This window comes from Garra rufa, chromosome 23 (genome assembly GCF_049309525.1).
Source record: "Garra rufa chromosome 23, GarRuf1.0, whole genome shotgun sequence".
NCBI classification, from domain to species: Eukaryota; Metazoa; Chordata; class Actinopteri; order Cypriniformes; family Cyprinidae; genus Garra; species Garra rufa.
Genome location: NC_133383.1, coordinates 18713411 through 18738579, shown reverse-complemented (window position 1 = coordinate 18738579; position 25169 = coordinate 18713411). Strand labels below are relative to the sequence as shown.

Below are 25169 nucleotides of genomic sequence, written 5' to 3'. Positions count from 1 at the left end.
TTTTGCTGCTTATATAAAAATAACAATAATAATGACCCAACTTTCGCACTTAGTTCATAGGGATAGTCCACCCAAAAATGAAAATTTGATGTTTATCTGCTTTTTGATGTTTGATGTTTACCCCTTAGGGCATCCAAGATGTAGGTAACTTTGTTTCTTTAGTAGAACACAAACAAAGATTTTTAACTCAAAACTGTTGCAGTCTGTCAGTCATATAATGGGATCCACTGCTTTGACAGTCAAAAAAAAAAAAAAAAAAAACTGTACAGTATTTATATAATTTTTTTTCCTCTGATCCACCACAATGTCCAACTGTCCTAAACGCGTTCACAACAGCCGGGGTGTGATGCATCAACGTGCTCTGGCATAGTAGACGCACGCATGGAACTCATTGTTTATACTTTCAGAGGATTGTGGGTATGTGGGTGTTACCACTCAAAATGCTAATTACTTGTGCTTATCCTGATTGTTGCAACCAATTAAAAACTAAAAGATTACATTTGCTTGCGCAAACTCATCCGGGAGTGTTGACTTTTTGCCCACTCCCAACTTTTAAACCTGATCGACTGAAGTTATGGTTGCTTGCTCTTCGTCACACGCCGGATGCCCTGGGGGTACCCAGATAAACGTCAAATTTTCATTTTTGGGCGAACTATCCCTTTAAACATACACTTGTACTATTCAAATATCATGTTATATTGGCCAGCATGTAAACTGAAATTCAGTATTTGATTTATATTGAGGGGCAATTGAAAATGTGTTGTCCAAGAGTATTGAGATGGAAGAATTCAGACAAGACTCTTCAGAATTGGAACTGCATTCAGGGCAAACCCCTCAAACTCAATTAATGGGGACTGGGTTAATCGAATCACCTTTTAATCACCTGCAGGTAATAATCTGCACTTAATTGAAAGGATTGCTATAAAACGTCAAGGAAATGCTTCCCTGGAGGTCTGTGCTTATTCCAGACTGGCCCAAGACTGATTGGATTTTGAAAATTAATTGAATCACTGCCTGAAGTGACATGTGACGGGAGGAGGGGAGGAAATGCTGATATATATTTAAATTCATAGTTGTTTTATCATTGTGATAATCTTGAGGTTGTTGTGATTGAGACAAGGTTTCCAAAATGCAATAAAGAAAATTGAATGTGTATGTGTGACTGTAAAGACACAGAGAGCAAAGAAAGACACATGACTTTATTTGCCCTGTCAGATGAGCCCTTAGGGACAGGCTGAGTGGAGAGGAGAACACTGCTGTTTGTCTCCATTACCCTCTCTGAGAGTGTGGCCTCGTTTCTTTTTTTTTTTGACACAGGCTTATTATGTCATAACATGTGTCAGTGAGCCCCTGCTGAATTACTTAAAATGCTGAAAGCTCATACTCCCCAGCAAGGCATAATTTCACGCTATTTCAAACAAATTGGTGACCACTGATGAAAACATATATAGAATGGCGAAAAGCGACTAAAAATGCTGTATTATGCATGCATGCCACTAGTAGATGTCACTTTGTAAAGAAACTCTATGCATCTGCACACATACTTATAGACTGAACACTTAATACGCATATGCAAATTCACGATATGTGAAACGATAACAGTATTGTTTTCAAAAATGTGCACTAGGGCTGTCACTATCAGATGCGTACTATTCATTTTCAAATAACGCCAATACCGGCATATTGCAACACCCCAAATTAACGCGGTAACAGTATATCCTTACTGTTACCGTCAATACCGGTATATCGAGACAACCTTATTTAACACGATAATGATATTTCATTAGTTAAATATCCCAATTATCGTCAATAACGGTATATTGCGACACCCCTAAAACACAATAATGATATTTCGTTAAGTGTCATGATTATCCGCATTACCGGTATAATGCGACACCCCCAATTAACACGATAACAATATTTCATTATTTAAATATCACGATTTTAGTCAGTACTGGTATATTGTGACACCTCTACTAATGACATTGCATTATTTAAATATCACAAATATCGTCAAAACCAATATATTGCAACACCCCTAATTAACACAATCATGATATTTCATTATTTAAATATCAGGATTATTGTCAATACTGGTATATTGTGACACCCCTATTTAAGAAGATAACAATGTTTAATTATTTAAAATTTCACGATCATCACCAATGCTGGTATATCATGACACTGCTATTAACAATATTTCATTATTTAAATATTATGGTTATCCCGACACCCCAATTTAACATGATAAAGATATGTCATTATTTAAATATCACAATTATCTTCAGTACTGGTATATTGTGACACCCCTAATTAACACAATAACGATATTTCATTGCGTTGTAGTATTCACATTTAAAATAAAGAAATAAATTATGAAAAAAAATATTTGTGTATATACACACACACGCACAAAATTAGATTAAAATACTCTTTTATATCATTGCACGCTTGTTAGAATAACCTCTAATGCTAAGTATTACATTTTTCTCTATATATATTTTTGTCACTCTGCCAAGATGATTAAATGCTTTGTTTCTCAGCGTTCATATTTCAGTCTTCCCAGTTTTGCTTTTAAGCCGACCTGAAGTCATTTTTGCAATTTCTCTTCTAATCTCTTGTTAAGGTCAAGATTTTCAAATGAGAATGTGATCTCAGAAAGGGCACCCTCTGCCCAGAGCCACTCTCACAGATGGAGCTCTGTTTCCCTGCCTCTCTATGCAGGCCGCTCATGTTTCATCCCGGGCTGTTTTAGCCTGAGAGGCAAACGGTATGGTTTACAGTCACTGAGGGCTTTTATTGTCCTGGGTTCAGCTGACTGGGCTTGCTGGAGGGAGATAGTGGAGGGTAACCAAGAGATGAAGTGAAGTTTTTTTTTTTTTCTTCCTCTGTGCAGCACCAGTCAGTTCAAGCGCCACACAAGAGGACACAAGGGCATCTGGGTTGACACTCTAGAACAGATTGTTGTTTGAAATGTAAAACAGTGTCTTTCACAGCCAGTGATTTGATATCTCTTAAATTTCAATGGGAATAGGAAAAGACAAGGCAAGTCACTGAATGTGGCTGAGGACACATGTCCTTGTCAGCTCCTTCTTGTTCTTAGTCACAACCTTTTAAATATATGTAAAGTAATGCTGTTCAGTAGTCTTTGTATTGCTAAATAGAATCGACTGGCTTGAATTTATTTGGCTTAAGTGTGCACTTGCTGAGGATATTGTAGACTTAATGTGCATATTACACCTATTCTTGCTTTTGAGATCCATTAGGTGTCTCAGCAAGTTTTAATATCATGCTTGTTGCTACACTCAGTAATCATAAAGTAATTTAATTATGTGTGAACCCTGCATAGTTTGGGCCATAAAAATATTCTATTGTTTGTATATATTTATTTTGTATCCATGCTATGTCTGTTTCTTTTTACATGTACATATGTGTTCAATTCAAGTTACTTTATTGTATGTTTAGTATAAGTTTGCACTGTAGAGTCCAGCTGCATTTTATAAATACTGGTGACAGTTGAGAGAGTTACCGTTACCGTGACAACTGCGGCGCATCTTTAGACAACAAAGAGGACCGCTTGGGCAACCACTAACTCTTGTCTCTGTCTCTTTCATTTGCAATTTAAGGTTAGTTAAATTTATTAAAATTGATACTAAACTTTAATTCACATGCTTTAATGTTTAAATAATTTGTTACAGTTGATTATTTTTGTAATTGTGTAATTCAAAGATACTTGTGTAAGAGGAAATTTCAAACATGTATCATTTAACTGAGTTGTTAATGTACTATACTTACCTGAAATACTTACCAATTTGTTATGAGTATGTCCAGATGTGTATAAGGAGGTTATTTATTTATTTATTTACTGTGATTTAAGTATTTTTATGTATTATTACCGTGTAACAAAGTATCAGTACAATGTGTATTAAAGACAACAAAGAGGACCGCTTGGGCAACCACTAACTCTTGTCTCTGTCTCTTTCATTTGCAATTTAAGAGAGTACTACAAATTTTGGAGGCACCGCTGGGATGTGTATAGGGTGGTTCATCTTCTTGACCAGCAGAGCCCCATCCTGTAACATTCATACTTACCTACAAGACAAGCAGCTGAGTGAAGTGGTTTTACGAAACTGATTGAGCAGTGCACGCACTTGAGGTACAGTGACTACAAGAGGCTGCAAAGTCAAGTCAGTGAGTAAACGTCCACTTTCATCATACTGTCAAGCCACTGCAGATAAAGATGGATACACTTCAGAGCCTTCAGGAAGAAATAGGTGAAAGACTGTGTACATTAACTCGAGGAAAGCTCATAGAACTCTGCCAGATCTTAAACATTTCTGCAGAGAACATTGGAAACACAACTCGCCTGACTTTAGTAAATCTTCTCAGTAATCATCTACTAAGAAAAGAACTAGAAGAGCTAGAGGATGGAGGCATGGCTGAGCTCCTCAGCATTAATGATAAATTAAGCAATCTGATGATGACCAATATTAATGGAACTGAGCTAAGAACAGAGTTAAGACCACCGGAAAGAGAAGTAAGAACAGATCAAAGACCATTTCGACAACTTGAAAATATGAATGAGTCTGCTATGTACTTAAGTCCTACCATCTCACAGAGTACAACAACGCAACAAGTAGCAATTGATCATACACTGGTTAGTGCTCCTCCCCTATTACAGAGACAAATCGCACCAGCCGTGTGGCACAAAGACTTCAAAATTTCAGGCCTCATTGGTGAGCCAGGCCAGAAGGACAGATTGTCATTTTCAAGTCTTGCACGCCAAATAGAGAGTGGGTTAAATAAAGGCTATCTAGAACAAGATATCATTGATTCAGTCATCAGAGCAATCACTCCAGGGCTTCAGTTGCGTAGTTATCTTGAAGGCAAAGCAGACCTCACTCTTCCAACATTACGAAGAATCCTCCGTTCTCACTATCAAGAGAAAAATGCAACAGAACTATACAAACAGCTCACAGCAGAGGCCCAGCGTGCTAAAGAAACACCACAAAGTTTTCTCATTCGTGTTCTTGATCTGAGACAGAAAATTCTGTTCGCTTCACAAGAAGATGAGTCTGGCCTAAAATATGATCCAGCTTTAGTCCAAAACATGTTCCTTCATACTGTGCTAACTGGCCTACAGAATGATCGTATTCAGAGTGACCTCCAGCCATTCCTGTCTGACCCCACAATTTCAGATGAAGTGCTGTTGGAGAGATTAAATGTTGCTTGCTCCCATGAGACAGAGAGACAAAACAAACGGAAGTCCGAACGCAGTGCTGCTGTTCATGTCACGCAGTTAAATGAACCAAAACACCAAATAAAACAGACAAAAGTTGACCTGATGTCGCAACTGCAAAGCTTAAGCAATGAAATAATGCAAATTAAAGAGACAATTCAACAGCCCTCACCTGCTTCTCAGTGTTTTGCAGTCAGTAACAAGTCTCCGGCGACAATAGCAACTCATCAGCCACTGCAAGATTTCTCGCAAAGTTATCAGCCAGTAGCAGAGTGGAATAAAGAGCTGCCAAACCAAACATGGGGAGTAAGTCATAACACCTTTGAACAACATCACTATCCACTGCAGCCCCACCATCCTAAATCACAACAGAATGCAGTTTTGCAACAACAGTATATGGTATCACAGCCTTACAGTTTGCAACCATGTTTAATGCCAATACAGCAGCCCCTGCAACATACAGCATCAACACAGCATGCACCTCAGCCATCACGATATGCTGTTCCCTCACAGCTTCGTCCACCACAGTTGAATACAGCCCCTCAACAATATACACCACCACGACAGTACCCTCAGCAGTTTCGGCAGCCACGTCCCCCAAGGACAAGACAGTGCTTCCATTGCCAGCAAAGGGGACCAGAGGAATTATGCACCCATTGTTTTTGTTGTGGTAGCAGTGAGCACTTTTCAGCAGGCTGCAGAACCAGAGGTGCAAGATTTCAAAGTAGAACACCTTTAAACGGAAATGGGTTGCCTCCACGGGACAGGGAGTGACCCGAACTGCAAAAACGTCCCACCAACGTCCAAAACAACACTTTGAAAATGAAGAAAAAGAGTTTGAACTGTCTCCACTTGATAACATTCTATCTGCTTCATGTCAAGTTAATAAATACTCACCCGTCACTTCTCTCATTGGCAAACAATGTCTGGTAACCTGCTACTTACAAGGACACAAAACTGAGGCATTATGGGACACAGGATCCCAAGTATGTATTGTAGATGAACGATGGAGAAACAAGTACATACCTGAAGTGAAACTGAAGGACATCTCTGAGGCAACAGAAGCTACAGGTGGCCTACAGCTTGTTGCGGCTAATGGGACCAGTATGCCTTATGTTGGATGGGTAGAGATTACTTTCAAATTGGCTTCCCCTGTTGATGGCGTAAAAGAGTTAGTTATTCCTGTCCTTGTCTTAAAAGACCAAAGGTTATCCAAACCAATAATCGGCTACAATGTGATCGAACAAGTGATGAGACAGAGTGAAGCAAGTGAAAACAGTGAAGTGAGTAAAGGACGTCTGCACAAGATTGTCAAGTATGCCTTCCCTGGCATGAAGAAAAATAAAATACAGACCTTCATTAATCTTGTGACTACTGAGAATCCTAGTGAATATTTGGTGAAGACAATGAAAGACACAGTGAATATACCAAAACGTTCAATAATGCAGGTACAATGTCAAGTTAAAGTGCCATACATGAAGCACGACACTGTTTTCTTGTTTGAACCACACTTAAATCCACACTGTCCAGATGGTCTGGAACCTCTGGAAACCCTACTAACTCTCAAGAAAGGAAGTCGTCCAGTGGTCAAGATCAGTGTACAGAATGTCACAGACCATGAGATAAGGCTTGTAGGAAAAACTGAGCTTGGGACAATACAATCAATAAAATCTGTACTACCAGCTGCAGCATCACATTGTGCAACAACAGCCATGATCAGTGAGATTCAGAATACCACAGATTCTAAAGAAAGTAACAGTGAAGAATTGTGGGACCCACCTGTTGATGTAAGCCACTTACCTATGCACCAGCGAAGCAAAATAAAACAGTTACTACGAGAAGAGTGCCATTCATTTTCGAGGTCAGATGACGATATTGGGTGCATCAAAGGTCTCCAGCTAAGTATTTCTCTGACTGACGATACTCCTGTTGTCCGTATGTACACTTCAGTCCCCAAGCCACTGTATCAGGAAATGAAGGACTACCTGCATGACTTGATTGCCCAGGGCTGGATTGAGAAAACCCATTCACCTTACTCTTCACCAATCGTGTGTGTTCGTAAGAAAGATGGCAGCCTTAGGTTGTGCATTGACTATAGAGACCTCAATAGGAAGACACTACCTGATCGCCAGCCTATCCCGAGAGTACAAGACATTCTGGACAGTTTAGGTGGTAATGCCTGGTTTTCAGTATTAGATCAGGGCAAAGCTTACCATCAGGGTTTTATGTCCCCAGACAGCAGACACTTGACCGCATTCAGTACACCATGGGGCTTATATGAGTGGGTTCGTATCCCCTTCGGCCTCATGAACGCGCCTGCATCATTTCAGCATTTCATGGAGGAGTGCTTAGAAGGACTAAGAGATGAAATTTGTGTGCCCTACTTAGATGACATCCTGGTTTTCACGAAAACATTTGATGGACATCTTGAAGCAATAAAAAAAGTGTTGCAACGTCTACAAGCCCATGGAGTAAAGCTGAAGCCACGAAAGTGTGAGATGTTCAAGAATGAGGTTCGCTACTTAGGCCGCATTGTTTCTGCAGAAGGCAGTAAAATGGACCCTGAAGACACTGTCGCTGTAACAGCACTTAAAGAGAAGAGACCAAACACTGTGGGAGATCTACGGAAAATTCTCGGTCTACTAAGTTATTATCGCCAGTACATCAAAGACTTCTCAAGTATTGCTAAGCCCCTTTACGACCTTCTGAAGGGCAATGAGAAAACTGAGAGCACAAAGAAAGGAAACTGCAGAGTAGTAACCAACAGAAAAAGTCACATGGTGCCATCCAGTAAGCTGATTGAATGGACAGAGTATCACCAAGAAACACTGTCAAAGCTGATTGACTGTCTCGTTCAACCTCCAATATTGGGGTTCCCAGACTTTTCCAAACCATTTGTACTTCACACAGATGCGTCCAACCAAGGCCTGGGTGCTGTCCTGTATCAGAACCAGAACGGGAAGCTGAGAGTGATAGCATATGGTTCAAGAACATTGACCAATGCAGAGAGAAACTACCACCTGCACAGTGGAAAGCTGGAGTTCCTAGCCCTCAAATGGGCTATAACAGAAAAGTTTAGAGACTACCTATATTATGCACCTACCTTCACCGTGTACAGTGATAACAATCCCCTCACTTATGTGTTGTCCTCTGCAAAGTTAAATGCCACTGGATGCAGATGGGTCGCTGAACTTGCAGACTTCCATTTCACCATTCGTTATCGCCCAGGTAAAGAGAATGTGGATGCTGATTCACTGTCCAGAATGCCAGTTGATATAGAGACAGCAATGAGAGAATTTACAGAGGAGCTTTCATCAGAGTGTGTGGGAGCCACAATACAAGCTGTGGAGGTCCAGCACGACCCAGATCCACCCCTTACTTTAATCAGTCAGTGTGCACCAGCATGCATGGAGATTGGCGACAAACCCTGCAAATCATTATCAAAAGAGGAGATTCAGCAAGCACAAAGAGATGACAAGAATGTCAAAGAAATCATAGACTACTTGCAGTCAGAAACAAGACCGTCTTCAAAACAGTGTCGGTCAGCCAATCCTACAGTTAGAGGTCTAATGCGTGAGTGGGACAAACTGGTGTTGGATGAATATGGCATACTGCACCGCAAAACATCACAACGAATGCAGCTAGTGTTGCCTGCCCAGTTTAAGAGTATTGTCTTGAGGGAATTGCATGATGAAATGGGTCATCAAGGCCTTGACCGCACAACCAGCCTCATTAGAGATCGATTTTTCTGGCCCTTCATGCAAAAGGATATTGAGCACTATGTCCTGAGAACCTGTTCATGCATAAAACAGAAAAAACCATGCAGAGAGACACGGGCACCTCTCAAAAGCATTAAGACAACACATCCATTTGAGTTAGTATCCATCGACTTCCTTCATTTGGACAAGTGCAAAGGAGGTTATGAGTATATCCTTGTGATTGTTGACCATTTCACTCGATTTGTGCAGGCATATGCTACAACTTCAAAATCTGGAAAAACTGTAGCAGACCGGTTGTTCAATGATTTTGCCCTAAGGTTTGGGTTCCCCTCACGAATTCACCATGACCAAGGCAGGGAATTCGAAAATCAACTCTTCGACCAGCTCCAAAAATACAGTGATATTACTGCCTCTAGGACGACCCCATACCACCCACAGGGAAATGGACAAGTAGAGAGATTCAATCGGACCATTCTGCAAATGCTCAAAACTCTCACAGAAAAACAGAAATTGAATTGGAAAGAGGCATTGAATAAGCTAGTGTTTGCCTACAATTGCACTAAAAGCGAAGTGACTGGATTCTCACCTTTCTACCTCATGTACGGCCGCTCTCCAAGGCTTCCAGTTGATGCATTGTTTGATCTCAATCCAGACAAGGGATCCATCGACCACAGTGAATATGTGGAGAGGTGGACAAAGGGTATGCAAGAGGCTTATGAGATCGCCAGTGAGCATGCAAAGAAGTGTATTGAGAGAAACAAAAGAAATTATGACCAAAAAGTTAGATGCACTAATCTATACCCTGGCAGCAGAGTTCTGGTGAGAAACCTAGCTCAAAAAGGGGGCCCAGGAAAACTAAGAAATTTCTGGGAGGATGAAGTCCACATTGTCATCCGCCAGGCTGCTGAAGATACTCCAATCTATGAAGTGAAACCAGAGCAGGGCAAAGGCCGATCAAGAGTGTTGCATCGTAATCACCTTCTCCCCTGTGATCACTTACCTCAGGTTACCACATCAACTCAAAATGCCACACCAAAGCAAAAACATCAACAGAAAAGCACAGCTTTACCTGCAGGGAGAAGCGAGGAATATGAGCCAGAGAATGACAGTGAAAGTGATGATGAGTACTATGTGCAAGTTGAACCCTATCAGTTTAGAACACAGCCAAACAGTCAGGTGCAAAATAAAACCACACAACGCCTGTTACCTCCTGGTGAGAAATCATCAGCAAAGTTAGAACGAACGGTTGAGTTGTCAGTGTTGCCACACCAAGCTGAACGGAAACAAGATGAAATAGAACATGTTGATTTACCTGTTGAAGAAAGACACTTACCTGTTGAGGAACAACACTTACCTGCTGAGGAACACTGCTTACCTGAACAAAACTTACCTGTTGAAGAACAAAGTTTAAAAGAACGGCACTCACCTAGACAACACTTACCTGTTGAAGAACATCACTTACCTGCATGGAGGAATCCTGTAACGGAACCATCTAGAGTCCGACAACGAGGACCACCAAAGAGGTTCACATATGAAAAATTTGGAAATCCTACATGCCACAGTGTACAGAATGCAAGAAATGACTTTAACCCACACCCCATACACACATGGACACCAAATATGAATTCTTGGGTGCCAATGCCGATCCATTATTCTCAGCCCTCACTTATCTATTATCCAGCCATTTAAAGAATCTCAATGAACTTTCACTTGACCAGGTCTCAGATGGCACCGCAGAACTCTACTGACAAACTGCCATCATATTGACACTAACTGCCTTGACTGATTGCAAATAACTGTTGCCAGCTAAGGGACTGTGACACTTAATGAACTGTTGTTGGGCCGAAAAGAAAATATGGACTGTTTAAAGGCCTAGACAGATAAAATGGACTGAACATTTTGAAACGTTCCTTGGAGAACCTGAGAATGGCCTGAATCTGAGAACTTTCTGCACTTGAACTTGATTGTTTCCTGTATGGACTTCATTCTTAATGAACATTCCTTAGTGCCTTGATTCTGGGACTGTTTAGGGCACTAGCTCATTGAACTTGAATTCAGAAAGTTGATTATCAGCCTACAAGGACTGTCTGTGAAACAGGAACATGATATGTGATTATTAAATGTATGAATGTAAAAAAAAAAAGGGAAAATGTATTGAAAACATCACATGTGACCTGGTACTTTTACATGAGTGTGAAGTGAAATATATCGAAGTTTATGACTTTGAGAATACTGATGTCGGGACGACATCTTATTTGGTTGGAGAGAGTGTGAACCCTGCATAGTTTGGGCCATAAAAATATTCTATTGTTTGTATATATTTATTTTGTATCCATGCTATGTCTGTTTCTTTTTACATGTACATATGTGTTCAATTCAAGTTACTTTATTGTATGTTTAGTATAAGTTTGCACTGTAGAGTCCAGCTGCATTTTATAAATACTGGTGACAGTTGAGAGAGTTACCGTTACCGTGACAACTGCGGCGCATCTTTAGACAACAAAGAGGACCGCTTGGGCAACCACTAACTCTTGTCTCTGTCTCTTTCATTTGCAATTTAAGGTTAGTTAAATTTATTAAAATTGATACTAAACTTTAATTCACATGCTTTAATGTTTAAATAATTTGTTACAGTTGATTATTTTTGTAATTGTGTAATTCAAAGATACTTGTGTAAGAGGAAATTTCAAACATGTATCATTTAACTGAGTTGTTAATGTACTATACTTACCTGAAATACTTACCAATTTGTTATGAGTATGTCCAGATGTGTATAAGGAGGTTATTTATTTATTTATTTACTGTGATTTAAGTATTTTTATGTATTATTACCGTGTAACAAAGTATCAGTACAATGTGTATTAAAGACAACAAAGAGGACCGCTTGGGCAACCACTAACTCTTGTCTCTGTCTCTTTCATTTGCAATTTAAGAGAGTACTACATATGGATAATAAATTGTATTTAATTATGAATTTTGAGTTGGGGTAAGTATAGATATGGCCAAAATATCTTTTTTTTTTCTTCTTACCATGATTCTTTTTCATGTTGCTTTTTGTATTATATATACAAAATTAAGACAGATCATACAAAATGCTTTTTTTTTTAATACTGACCTGAATAAGATATACTACATATAGTCCACAAGAAAACACAATAGTTGAATTTATAAAAATGACCCATTCAAAAGTTTACGTACACTTGATTCTTAATACTGTGTACTTGATACACCTGAATGATCCACAGCTTTGTTTTGTTTTGTTTAGTGACAGTTGTTCATGAGTCCATTGTTTGTCCTGAACAGTTAAACTGCCCACTGTTCTTCAGAAGAATCCTTCAGGTCCCACAAATTCTTTGGTTTTTCAGCATTTTTTTTTTTTTGTATTTGAACTCTTCCCAACAATGACTGTATGATTTATGAAATCCATCTTTTCACGCTGAGGACAACTGAGGGACTCATATGCAACTATTACAGAAGGTTTAAATTCTCACTGATGCTTCAGAAAGAAACGCAAGGGGTTTAAAACTTTTTATTTTTATTTTGTCTTCTGGGAAACGTGTATCTTCTGTAGCTTCTGAGGGGCAGTATTAAATGAAAAAATATGATATTTAGGCAAATAAGAAAAATGTACACATCTTCATTCTGTTCAAAAGTTTACACCCTTTCCTCTTAAGGAATCGTTTTTTCTTCTGAAGCATCAGTGACATTTGAACCTTCTCTAATAGTTGCATATCAGTGTTCATTTTGACAAGTATTTTTGATGTAGTCTTAGTCTTTATCTTGAGATGAAAATGCTTAATAGTCTTTGTCACATTTTAGTCATTTGAGTCTTTCATAGTTTTAGTCTGGTTTTAGTCGACGAAAAGTCATTGCATTTTTGTCAACTTTTAGTCATTACTTTTAGTCAAACTGCAGTTACCAACATTTTCTTTGGTAGCTTTTTTTAGTCTTCAAACATGAATTCATTAATTCTTCTCTATTTAGACCAAATCAATTAAGCTTATAAGAAATATGAATCAAAAGATTGAATTTGGAAAAACTGGTATAAATGATGATTTTCATTTCTGAATGGAGATACAACTCATTTTTCAGATACAGTAGGTTTACTTAACATGCATACTATTATTTACCATCGTTTGTTGGTTAACATTAATGGCACGGATAGTTATTTAATTAGGAATGCTGTCTCTTTAAGACGGAAGGCATGCATGTAATTCTGACACACATTCAGTTTTTTACCCCCCTGTTTACGTTCACTTAACCCATAACTGATTATATTTGTGTGAGATACTCAACACGATTGACATTTGGACTACTGTGTGTGTATTAGAGCACTTTGAACTGATCACACGCTGTATAAAAACTGAAGAAGTGGAGCGTGCGTGAGAGAGCACTTCTATCAGCGCGATTCAGTCTATCCCATCTTCACTAACTTCAAGTTAATAGACAACGAATTGTGACTCCCAGGAAAAATTAGACATCTGATGACCCTAACCCTAACCCTTCGGGTGCTGAGGCCATTGTTTCAGATCGCTAGTTCGCATTTTGGTAGCTTATCCGTCCACGGCGTCTGTCATACTGAGACTAGATATACAAACGCCCCTTATAATCCAATGACAGGGACGCACATTTTTAAAATCAAGACAGATAACTTGGCCAATAGGATGTATTCTATATGTCTGGTAGTCCTCAAATAACATTCTAGTCCCATCTCGTCTTGTTAATGAAGACGCGGCATACATTTCATTATACTTTTTATCATCAGATATTCGTTTTAGCTCGCCAACGTTTTGTCTTAGTCACAGAAAAAATGTCCGTTATTGAATATTTTTTGTCGTCGCCTTCGTTAACAAAATAAACACTGTTGCACATGAGTCCCTCGGTTGTCCTCAATGTGAAAAGGTGAATCTCAAAATCATACAGTCATTGTTGGAAAGGGTTCAAATACACAAAAATGCTAACAAAATCAAAAAATTTGTAGGACCTGAAGGATTTTTCTGGGGTCATTTTTATAATTTCAACTAGTATTTTCTCTTGTGGACTATATGTAAACGTCTTTTATGTGAAATATCTTAGGTTAGTACTTAATAAAAAACATGCATTTCATATGATCCCTATTATTTTGGTAAAATAATGAACATTTTCAGATTCTGCAGGGTGTATGTAAACTTTTGACTTCACCTGTATGTTGTGATTAAATTTTTGACCTGTAAGTTACTGTCATTACAGTGGCATTATTATAAGTTATTCATTAAATAAAAAAAAACATTTCAGTTAATGATTGTTAATTGTTAATGTATTGTAAAGGTGACTTAAATACATAACAAAAGATACGTCTTAACTTGTCACACTGTCTCAGAAATGCAAGGTGTTAAAAATGGTCTATAACTTGGATTATATGTCTCTGACATATTGTATTCATAGACACAAAACTAACAAAGTGCAGATGGAATGTAAAATTGTGAATTCTTTCTAGTCTAGACTAGTTTAGGGTCGCCAACTAAGTGGAAGAATGCTGATAGTGACTCAATTATTATTATGCTGGCTCCTACGTCCAAGGTCACATGCCTTTGTTGAGTTTACCGAGAATTGACTAGGTGAGCACAGTGAGCCGCTGCTGAAGAAAGCTTTTGAAAAAGCCTAGACAGTGAAAACTATGCAAGGACATTATGTTATGCAGTGCATTATGCAGTAGGCTATAGTTTATTATGCTGGACGCTCTCAGTAGGATACAAGTTGCAGTTCAACAACGATTTGCAGCAGAATATTCAGGTTTACAGACCTGCTGCATTTCTTTTGTCCAGTTTGAGAAGCCCGTTGTTCCTCTCAGATGATAAAGTAGCTTGTGTTTCCTGGCTTTTGTAGTTTTGTATATTGGATCATAACACACAATGGGTAACTGATGTTGCCATGCACTTCTGTTCATGAAAAACTCTAGCCTAGTCAACTCTTTTGGCCAGCTATCATGAAGTTTTCTGCAATGCTGGTAATTCCATAGAGCCTCTTCGTCCTCTGAACATTTTATTACATCCCACGTCTTTCATCCTCAACATGTTTATTATTCTCCCTTCTTATTGTTTTTCTCCAATTTTAGATGTTCTTTTGCGCAAACTGTGCGCCACAGAGGAAACAGGCTCAGCAGGGCAGCCATTCATCATAAGATAAATGAATCTCTGTCAGAAGTAAAAGAGTCGCCCTTTTTTATCATCTCTCTCCTCTCCGTATATTACCAAAAAGAGAGAGGGAGACTCAGAGGGTGACAAGAAAATAAAAAAGAGATGGCATTGGCTGAGGGAGCTGTATTTATGCTTGGATAAAACTTTGTAGAAACAAGCAGGTTTTTAGGCTGGTGCTTGTAACCATCTCTCGCTAAAGCTGTATGTTTAAATTCATCACCTCACTTTATTTGTAAAGACATGTAGTTTTACACAAGTGTGCCGAGTGTTAGGTGTGTGCGTGTACTTGTAAGTGTAAAGAGTCAATTCTAAATTGATCCTTATGGGATCATAAAGGCAGCACACTATCAGAATATAATGAACTGATAATGACTGTGGATGATGATTATATTTGCAGTTCTCCTGCCGCTTCTTTTAAACCTCACAGTCTGATGTGCTTACATTTGCCTTTATTGCTTATGAGAACATTCACTAAAATGCTCAAAGTGCCCCCTTGATAGGGGGGACAATGTAAACCATAATTGCAGTTTATTTACATCTAATACATTTTGTTGCCTTACTAATTTACGTTATATTGCTGTGTACTGCAGAATTTTGACATACAGACATATGACACCAAGTTAAGGCCATACATTTTATGGTTCAGTGTGTATTGGCCTAATAATTTTGTTTTTTTTGTGTGTACTTGGAGGGGAAAAACAGCTCTAGAAGTCATTGCACAGTATTGCCGCATGGCATGTGTCATATTGGATAAAATCGATAAAAGTCTGGCCATATTTTATTTTGTTTTGTTTTATTTTAGAATTTTATTTAATATTTAGTTTTTTATTTTGTTTTATAGTTTGGTGTTGATCAGACAAGAAATTATAGTTAAGAGTCTATTTTATTTTATTTTATTTTAAATATTTAGTTTTTTATTTAGTTTTATAGTTTGGTGATTTTTTTTATAGGTTTTAGCTTTATAGCTTTATAGTTAAGTGTAGATCGGACAAGAAATGAGTCTGGACATATTTTTTTATTTTATTATTATTATTTATTTATTATTATTTTTTATATTTTTTCAAATATTTCGTTTTTTATTTTGTTTCATAGTATTCAGTTTTTCTGTTTTATAGTTTGGTGTAGATAGAAGAAAAAATGATGGATGAGAGTCTGGCCATATTGTTGTTTTATTTTAATTTTATATTTATTTTTTTATTTAGTTTTATAGTTTGGTGTAGATCAGACAAGAAATGATGGATAAGAGTCTGGCCATATTTTATTATTTTATTTTATTTTATTTTATTTTATTTTATTTTATTTTATTTTATTTTATTTTATTTTATTTTATTTTATTGGTGTCGATTGGACAAGAAATGATTAATAAGAGTCTGGCCATATTTTTATTTTTATTTTATTTTATTTTATTTTGGAATTTTTGTCAAATATTCCGTTTTTTTTTATTTTGTTTCATATTTTGGTGTAGATCAGACAAGAAATGATGGATAAGAGTCTGGCCATATTTTAATTGAACTAATATCCTATTTTATTTTGTATTTATTTTATTTTATTTTTTCAAATATTTAGTTTTTTTTAATTTTGTTCCATAGTTTGGTGTAGATCGGACAATAAACGATGGATAAAGATTCTGGCCATAATTTATTATTTCTTTAATTTTCCTTTTTTTTCTTTTCTTTTGATATTCATTTTTTTTTTTTTTTTTTTTATAGTTTGGTGTAGATCAGACAAGAAATAATGGATAAGAGTCTGGCCATGTTTTATTTGATTTTAGATTTTTAAGTTTTTTTCATATTTCGTTTTTTTTATTTTGTTGTATAGTTTGGTGTAGATCGGACAAAAAATGTTGGATAAAGAGTCTGGTCATATTTTATTTTATTTTAATTTTATATATATATATTTTTTATTTAGTTTTATAGTTTGGTGCAGATCAGACAAGAAATAATGGACAAGAGTCTGGCCATGTTTTATTTGATTTTAGATTTTTAACTTTTTTTAATATTTAGTTTTTAAATTTTGTTGTATAGTTTGGTGTAGATCGGACAAGAAATGTTGGATAAGGAGTCTGGTCATATTTTATTTTTATTTTATTTTATTTTAGAATCTTTTATTTCAATATTTTGTTTTGTAGTTTGGTGTAGATCAGACAAGTAATATTAGATAAGAGTTTGGCCATATTATTAATTTGAATTTTTTAAATTTTGTTTTATAATTCGTTGTAGATCAAACAAGAAACGATTGAAGAAAAGTGATTATATATACTCCTGTTGATATGCAAGTCTTCTGAGACATATATGGCAGCGTCTTTCACCAGCAGGGTAAATAAATGACAATCATTAGTGTCAGACATACAGATCTGGGTCATAAACCCATTGAAACCATCTTGTTGCTGTCAGGGCTTTTGCTCGCTCTCTTTTGGCTTCGATCAGAGCTCATTGGCGAATGACTGACGCTGAGGGCCTCGGTCTCTGCCAAGATGGAGAGCACCCAAAAATCTCATAATGAATGGCTGCTTTGCATCGATATCCATCACTATGCCAGCCGATCTGTCATTGCAATGTGTCACTTAGGAATAAAGAACATGCTGTCTGATTAGAGAGCTGCTGTAGTGCCTGTGACAGTGATTTAGTTCCTGATCAGAATGCAAACCTGTACTGGAGACAAAGCAGGTGATAAATTAAATATCTTAAGAAAGGTTTAGAAAAGTTTTAGAAAAGGTTTAGTAGATATGAGAAGGTGGATCCCTTTGACATCCATCTCAAGTAATTCAGTCAGAAGAAGTGATTAATACACAATGTAAAATTGATATATGTTGTCACATCTGATCACAGGAAATGCATGTCTCGGCCGTCTGCTTGTGTTCATACAGTATCACCTGAGACGGATGTCAATACCAGCTGTAAAAACAGCCAGATATTTGAAGATAAGACCAGTCGCTGATATATCAAACACTGCTTTACTTCAAGCTATTGTCAGCAAATCTGATTTCCTTGCTGTTTGACTGCTAAGTGGTGCAGCAAACACTGAGTTCCCAGAGGCCTCTGGGAGAAATGGCACATCTGCTGTGCGCACTGTGGCCCTTTGATTGTGTTCCTCAGATATGTGTTTTTTTTATGATTAAATCACCTTTTAACTATGCCAGGAATAGTCGCTTTGTTCGTATGAAGTGTTTTCGATTTATCTTTAGAAAGAGAGCAAGAGAAAAGCTGGTCGTCCGCTAGCAGTGCCTCCTCAGTATTCACTTCACACACTCTCAAGGACAGAGTTTTCTTGTCTCGTCACCAGCCGTCTGGACACACACACACTTTATCTCTTTATCTGGCAATAATTGCTGCTTTTTTCATAAAAAACCTGCACAGCCTTTGCATTTGTAAGTGTGTTTGTGTTTGTGCTGTTTTTATATATATTTTTTTTGTTTGTTTGTACACTACCAGTCAAATGTTTTTGAACAGTAAGAATTGTAATGTTTTTTAAAGAAGTCTCTTCTGCTCACCAAGCCTGCACTCTTTTTTTTATTCAAAGTACAGCAAATACAGTACAATTTTGAAATATTTTTTTACTATTTAAAATAACTGTTTTCTATTTGAATATATTTTAAAATAACATTTTTTCCTATTTTTTAGCATCATTACTCCAGTCACATGATCCAAATCATTCTAATCTGATTTGCTGCTCAAAAACATTTATTATTATTATTATTATTATTATTATTATTATTATTATTATTATTATTATTATTATGTTGTAAACAGCTGAGTAGAATTTTTTCATGTTGCTTTGATGAATGGAAAGTTAAGAAGAACAGCACTTATCTGAAATAGAAATCATTGTAATATTGTAAATGTCTTTATCATCACATTTGATCAATTTAAAGCAACATGGCCAATTAAAAGTATTAATTTCTATAATCCCTTTTGAATGCTTTTGAATGATATATTGTATAATGTTAAAAAAGCCTTTTATTTCAGATAAATGCTGATCTTTGGATCTTTCTATTCATCAAAGAATCCTGAAGAAAACTGTTTACTCAACAAATTTACTCAACTGTTTTGAAATATTGATAATAATAATAATGATAATAATAATAATAATAATAATAATAATAAATGTTTCTTGAACAGCAAATCAGCATATTATAATGACTTCTGAAGGACTGCGTGACAATGAAGACTAGAGTAATGATGCTGAAAATTAGGGATGCACCGATCCGAATCGGCCGATCATGCTTGCGCGTTTTGTCAGTAAAGCCGGTTCTGTAATCAGCGGTAAATGCCATCAGGTGCGTGATTTCACGTTGAGCCGTATATACTACACACAGCCGTTGTTTACCGACGAGCTGCGCAAATCCATGTTCATTATCAGTGTGAATGTGCGCAGCTCCTCAGTGAACAACGGCTGTGTGTAGTATATATGGCTCAACGTGAAACCTGGGTCTCATTTTTGGGGTAAATAACTCAAACTGCAAAATAGCTCAAAGCTGTGATAGTCAAATATGTGAATTATGTGTTCAAGACGATCTACTGAAGTTCAAACCAAGAATCAGAATAGAGAAGAAAGGCAATTTAAAGCAGAGATTGGATGCAAAATTCACTTTTACATGTGTCTTAGTGTGTGTGAACACAACCACCCTACAATGAGAAAAAAATGATTTACTCCTTTTTTTTAAATCCCCAAAAAACCTAAACGGTCTCAATTATTAAGCTGTTTTGATTTTCTGAGCAATATAACATCATATTGCTTAGGCCCTAACTACATCCACTGACAGACTGTTCAGTCTTAGCATATTTTCGTCCTTGCCCAGTTGTACTGCGTCCACCATTTTCTGCACGCTCCAGCATCTGTAGCAACAACAATTTCTTGTAAGCAGGTGTTTTGTATTTGGATGTAACAGTGAACATAGAAGTCTTCATTTTCTCCTGAAATCGAGCCACTGAGGACACAGCAGATTAGTTTAGTTTTTGAAACTAATGTATCACTGAATACACCAAAAAAGGGGCGGGTGAGCAGTTTAAAGAGACATGCACCGATACGGGTCGCTGTGAACAGAGCTGTTTTTGACAAGGTAAAAAGGGTGTTGTTTTACTCGACCATTTGGAGAAATTTTATCCAAAGTATTTTGCAGACATTTCATGAAGACCCTAAAGAATCATACCAACTTGTGGAAAATGGGCGTCAGATGTTCCCTTTCAATGACTTTGAACGTGGCATGGTTGTTGGTGCCAGACAGGCTGTTCTGAGTATTTCAGAAACTGCTGGTCTACTGGGATTTTTACGCAAAACCATCTCTAGGGTTTACAAAATATGGCACAAAAAAGGGAAAATATCCAGTGAGCAGCAGTTCTGTGGGTGTAAATGCCTTGTTGATGCCAGAGGTTTGAGAAGAATGACCAGACTGGTTCGAGTTGATAGAAAGGCAACAGTAACTCAATTAGCCACTTTTTACAGCCGAGGTATCCAGAAGAATATCTCTGAATGGGGCTACACTAGCAGAATACCACATCGGATGTAGTGTTGCACGATATACCGGTACTAAAAAGGTATCACAATACGTTGCATTTAAAAATGATTCTGCATTTTGCTAGTACCGGTACTTTAAGTATGCATTTTGATAAGAGACCTATTTCCTGAGTAAAACACTGCACTGTTTATTTAGGGCCCTATGATTACCACGAAGCGGACAACGCGGGATCCAGTCATACAAAAAAACCTTTACTGTATAACATGGAATATCACGAAATTTGAATTTAAATGTGAATTCTGTTTGTTCTGCGCATCTCTGTATGAATGAATGGCGCAGACGCGTGGTTTCGTTTACTACACACATACTGAAGTGCATTTGTGACACTCACAGTGTTTTCAGTCTCTGCTGCCTCAATATATGAGTACATGAACACATAAAAACAATCTTTAGAACTGCTGTGAGAGTCAGTTCATTAGCATTTTACCATTACATCATATACAAGTGCGATGTTTTGACAGCAACACGTCAGAATAAAAGTTTAGTCTAACTTGACAGATATATTACTCAATGTAATGATAGTGCTGCTACTACTACTAAACAAAATATTATTAAAACAATATTTAAAGATTATTTACCAGAAAATTGTAAATACACAACACAGCATTTCTGAAAAACAAAAAGAAAGAAAGAAATAATATAATAAATGAATTCTTTTTCAAATTTAACTAATCTTCATGAATTAATTAGACATGCTTTTGATTATTAAAATTTAATGAAACTTTTAAAATGCATTTTTGCATGCAAAAATTTGATGCAAAATTCATCAAATAAATTGCTGTTAAATTGTGTAAGTTTCATGATTTCAATTAATTAGACGTGCTTTTTTTATTCATAGTTTTTAATGTAACCATTAAAAGAGAGCCTAGAAGAATTACACCCGAAAGAAAAAATTTAATTTAGAAAAAATAATATGGAATTTGAGAAGAAATAAAACAGATTTCATAAGGGCCTATTCATTTCATTTGTGTCTTTATTGTATTTGTCCTTTAGTTTGTTACCTGCATCTATGTTCTTATTAGGGCTGGGTAAAAAATATCGATTCTCCGATTTTAATCGATCTTCAGTTTAACGCAACGATATCGATTCGGGAAATCCCCGAATCGATTCTTAATGCGCGTGCTTCACGTAAGAGGATATGAATATTCACCTCTCGTCCTGAAGGTGTCACCATCAGCTGCTTTTTTTTGCAGAAAATCTGGTGATCAAAAATGATTAGGCTGTAGTTAAGAACTGTTTTATGGACAGTTAGAATGTTTTGTATACGCAGACAAGGGCTTTATGATGGGCCTGTTTTGAATTTAGAAAAATGGGTAACACTTTACAATAAGGTTCATTAGTTAACATTAGTTAAACACATTAGTTAACATGAACTAATAATGAACTGCACTTATACAGCATTTATTAATCTGTGTTAATGTTAATTTCAACATTTACTAATACATTATTAAAATTTTGTTAACATTAGTTAATGCAGTGTGAACTAACATGAACAAACAATGAACAACTGTATTTCCGTTAACTAATGTTAATAAAGATTAGTAAATACAGTAACAAATGTATTGCTCATGGTTAGTTCATGTTAGTTAATACATTAACTAATGTTTAACTAATGAACCTTATTGTAAAGTGTTACCGAAAAATGCTTTATTTCTTAAACATGTTTGAAGTTCTTAATAGATTTCACTGTTGCACATTTAGTCTTTTTATTTTCTTACAGTAATGTGCATTTTGCAGTTTGTTTACATGGTATACAATGGATGCACATATTTATGACTTCTTGTTACAGTGTTCATTTAAAATAAAAGTTGTTTAAAATAAACAACTGTGTGCACCCTATTATTAATGTAGATGTGCATTTCAGTAATAAACTTAAGTAGGAGAGTTTCAGTTACCAGCATTTATATCAAAATATGGATCCCATGTCTGCAAAACTAACATTTTAAATGAAATATTGATAGCTAATCGATATCGAATCGAATTGAATCGAAATCTAAATCGAATTGAAACGAAACCATAAAAATAAGAATCGAATCGAATTGCCGAATTGGTCACAATACCCAGCCCTAGTTCTTATTATTAATAAAAGGATAAAATATCAAAAATGGCCATATAATGATAATAATTGTATTGTGAAATAAAATTTCTATATCATAAAAAAGTATTTGGCCTTCTCCTTAGCTAACTCATCAATGTAGCAAAGATCTCTACATACCTGTAGACTCAGTAGTTGTTCACCATAATGCTTTGTAGTGGCACTGACATGTGATTTTTATTATTTATTTTTTTAAAGGTGAATATATTATATAAATATGAATTCACCTTTTTTAAAGGTGAATATTTATAAATGCTTTTTTAATAGATAGATAGAATAACTATAACCTCCATTTGGATAATTTTTTATTCAGTTACTTTTCCTGTTGTTCTTTGTTTTTTGTCGTACTATCAGTTCAGTAATTGTATCAAGATATTTTTAGTCAGGTATTCTATCAAAGTCCAAATTTTGGTATGGTGACAACACTAACCAGGTGCCTCTCCTGTCAGCTTAAAAAAAAACAGGAGACTACAATTTGCGCAGGATCACCAAAATTGGACAACGGAAGATTGGAAAAAGCTCGCCTGGTTTGATGACTCACAATTTCTGTTGCAGCATTCAGATGGTAGGGTTGAAATTTGCCGTTAACAACATGAAAGCATGGATCCATCCTGGCTTATATCAGCGGTTCAGGCTGGTGGTGGTGGTGTAATGTTGTGGAGGATATTTTCTTGGCACCATAGTACCAATTGAGCATTGTTTAAACGCCACAGCCTACCTGAGTGTTATTGCTGACCATGTCCATCCCTTTATGGCCACAGTGTACCCATCTTCCAGCAGGATAATGCACCATGTAGGGCACTAGCCAGTACTAGCAAGGTGTACCTAATATAGTGTGTTAAATTCAGCCAGATTTAAACAAATATTCTCCAACTTGTTGATAACACTGAACTTGTACAAATCTGTTTAGTCCCTCTGGATACATTTAATATATCAGAAAACTGTGAATACGTAATTGTTGATTCAACCATGATTTCTGTCTGAAAATGTACACACAAATACATGTATATGTACTGAAAACTTACTGAACAGTTCTGGAAAAAAAAATCTAAACTGATGTTTTTCTCCAAATGGAAATGTTGCGTTTTTCAAAGTGATTCTCTTATGAATACCAAAAGAATGAGGGAGCTTGAACAGGGCTCCTCACAAACAGAATAGTTTATACCAGCTTTTAGCTCACTGAAATATTTAAAATATCCAAAGGAGGTCCACAACAGAGAACGAGACCCCCTCATCTCCATTTCATCATTCAGTCTACTCATCTTCTGTCAGACTCTATGAGCCAGCACAGTATCTTCTATCTATCCTTACATACTGTACTGTACTTATGCACGCAAACACACATAGTCTGCAACCCCCCCATCTCAGTTTTCTGTACATGATATATGGCTCCTATTTAGAGTGTATATGTGGCTGTGCTTTATGAATGTGCCATGAGATAAATTTTCTCTAACTAGCAGTGGTGTGCCGAGGGTGACACACAACACTGATACGTGTACAGTAATATTTCAAGCAGAGCTGTGGGGGTTTAGTATGACACTTTGTCCTATTTTTGCTTTTTTAGAACTGCATTTTGTTTTTTCTGTCATGCGGTCATCTCTTATACTGACACCTATTGGAGTGGATGAAGCAAAAAATACGCGAAAGTAGATTTAGTTACAAATGTCATTTCTAAAATGCACCTACCAATGGGTTTAAGGTCCAAATCGCAGTTTCAGTGCAGCTTCAAATTAGGGCTGTGCAATAAATTGCATGCGATTGTCATGCGTATCTCATCAGTAAAGCCGGTTCTGTGATTAGTAGTAAATCTCCATCACCTGCGTTCAGATGGCGCAATATCGCGTTCAAATTCGAATGCGATTCATCCGCGATATTGTAGGGCTGCTCGATGTTGGCAAAAATCATAATCACGATTATTTTGGTCAATATTGTAATCACGATTATTTAAACGATTATGACAGGCTCCAAAACTTTACATAGTGATTAATTTAAAGATAGCAATACAGCGAGAAAAAGATACAAATAAAAAAAACAGTGCTTTAAAAATACTGAATACTTTTATGCAAGTCTAAAGTAGTCTAACAATACTACAGAAATTGAATTTGAATATAAAATAAAACAATGTCTTCACTCTAATAGTTAAACATGCTTTGTTTCTTATTAAAACTAAAAACGTCCTTCATTCAACAGCAGTGAGTGATGTTTCTCGTATAAAACGTATTTTTACGTTTTATTCATATTAGGCACAGAGACGCCAAAAGGAATATTATGTGTTGCCGCTTTAACCACACGGACCCATTATACTGTTACACACGGATTTTCATTCTCAACTGTTTATGTTCATTTAACTGACAAGAGTTTACATGAATAATCACCAAGCCCCTCATTTTGAAATATTTTTGAGTGTATTTGACCGTTAAGGTGC

The 25169-nt window shown here is 36.5% G+C and overlaps 1 protein-coding gene across 5 annotated transcripts in view; it reads left to right on the top strand.

Moving 5' to 3' along the window:
• Positions 1-25169, top strand: part of auts2a (activator of transcription and developmental regulator AUTS2 a) — a 473806-nt gene that overhangs the window by 53339 nt on the left and 395298 nt on the right. The window lies entirely within an intron of this gene.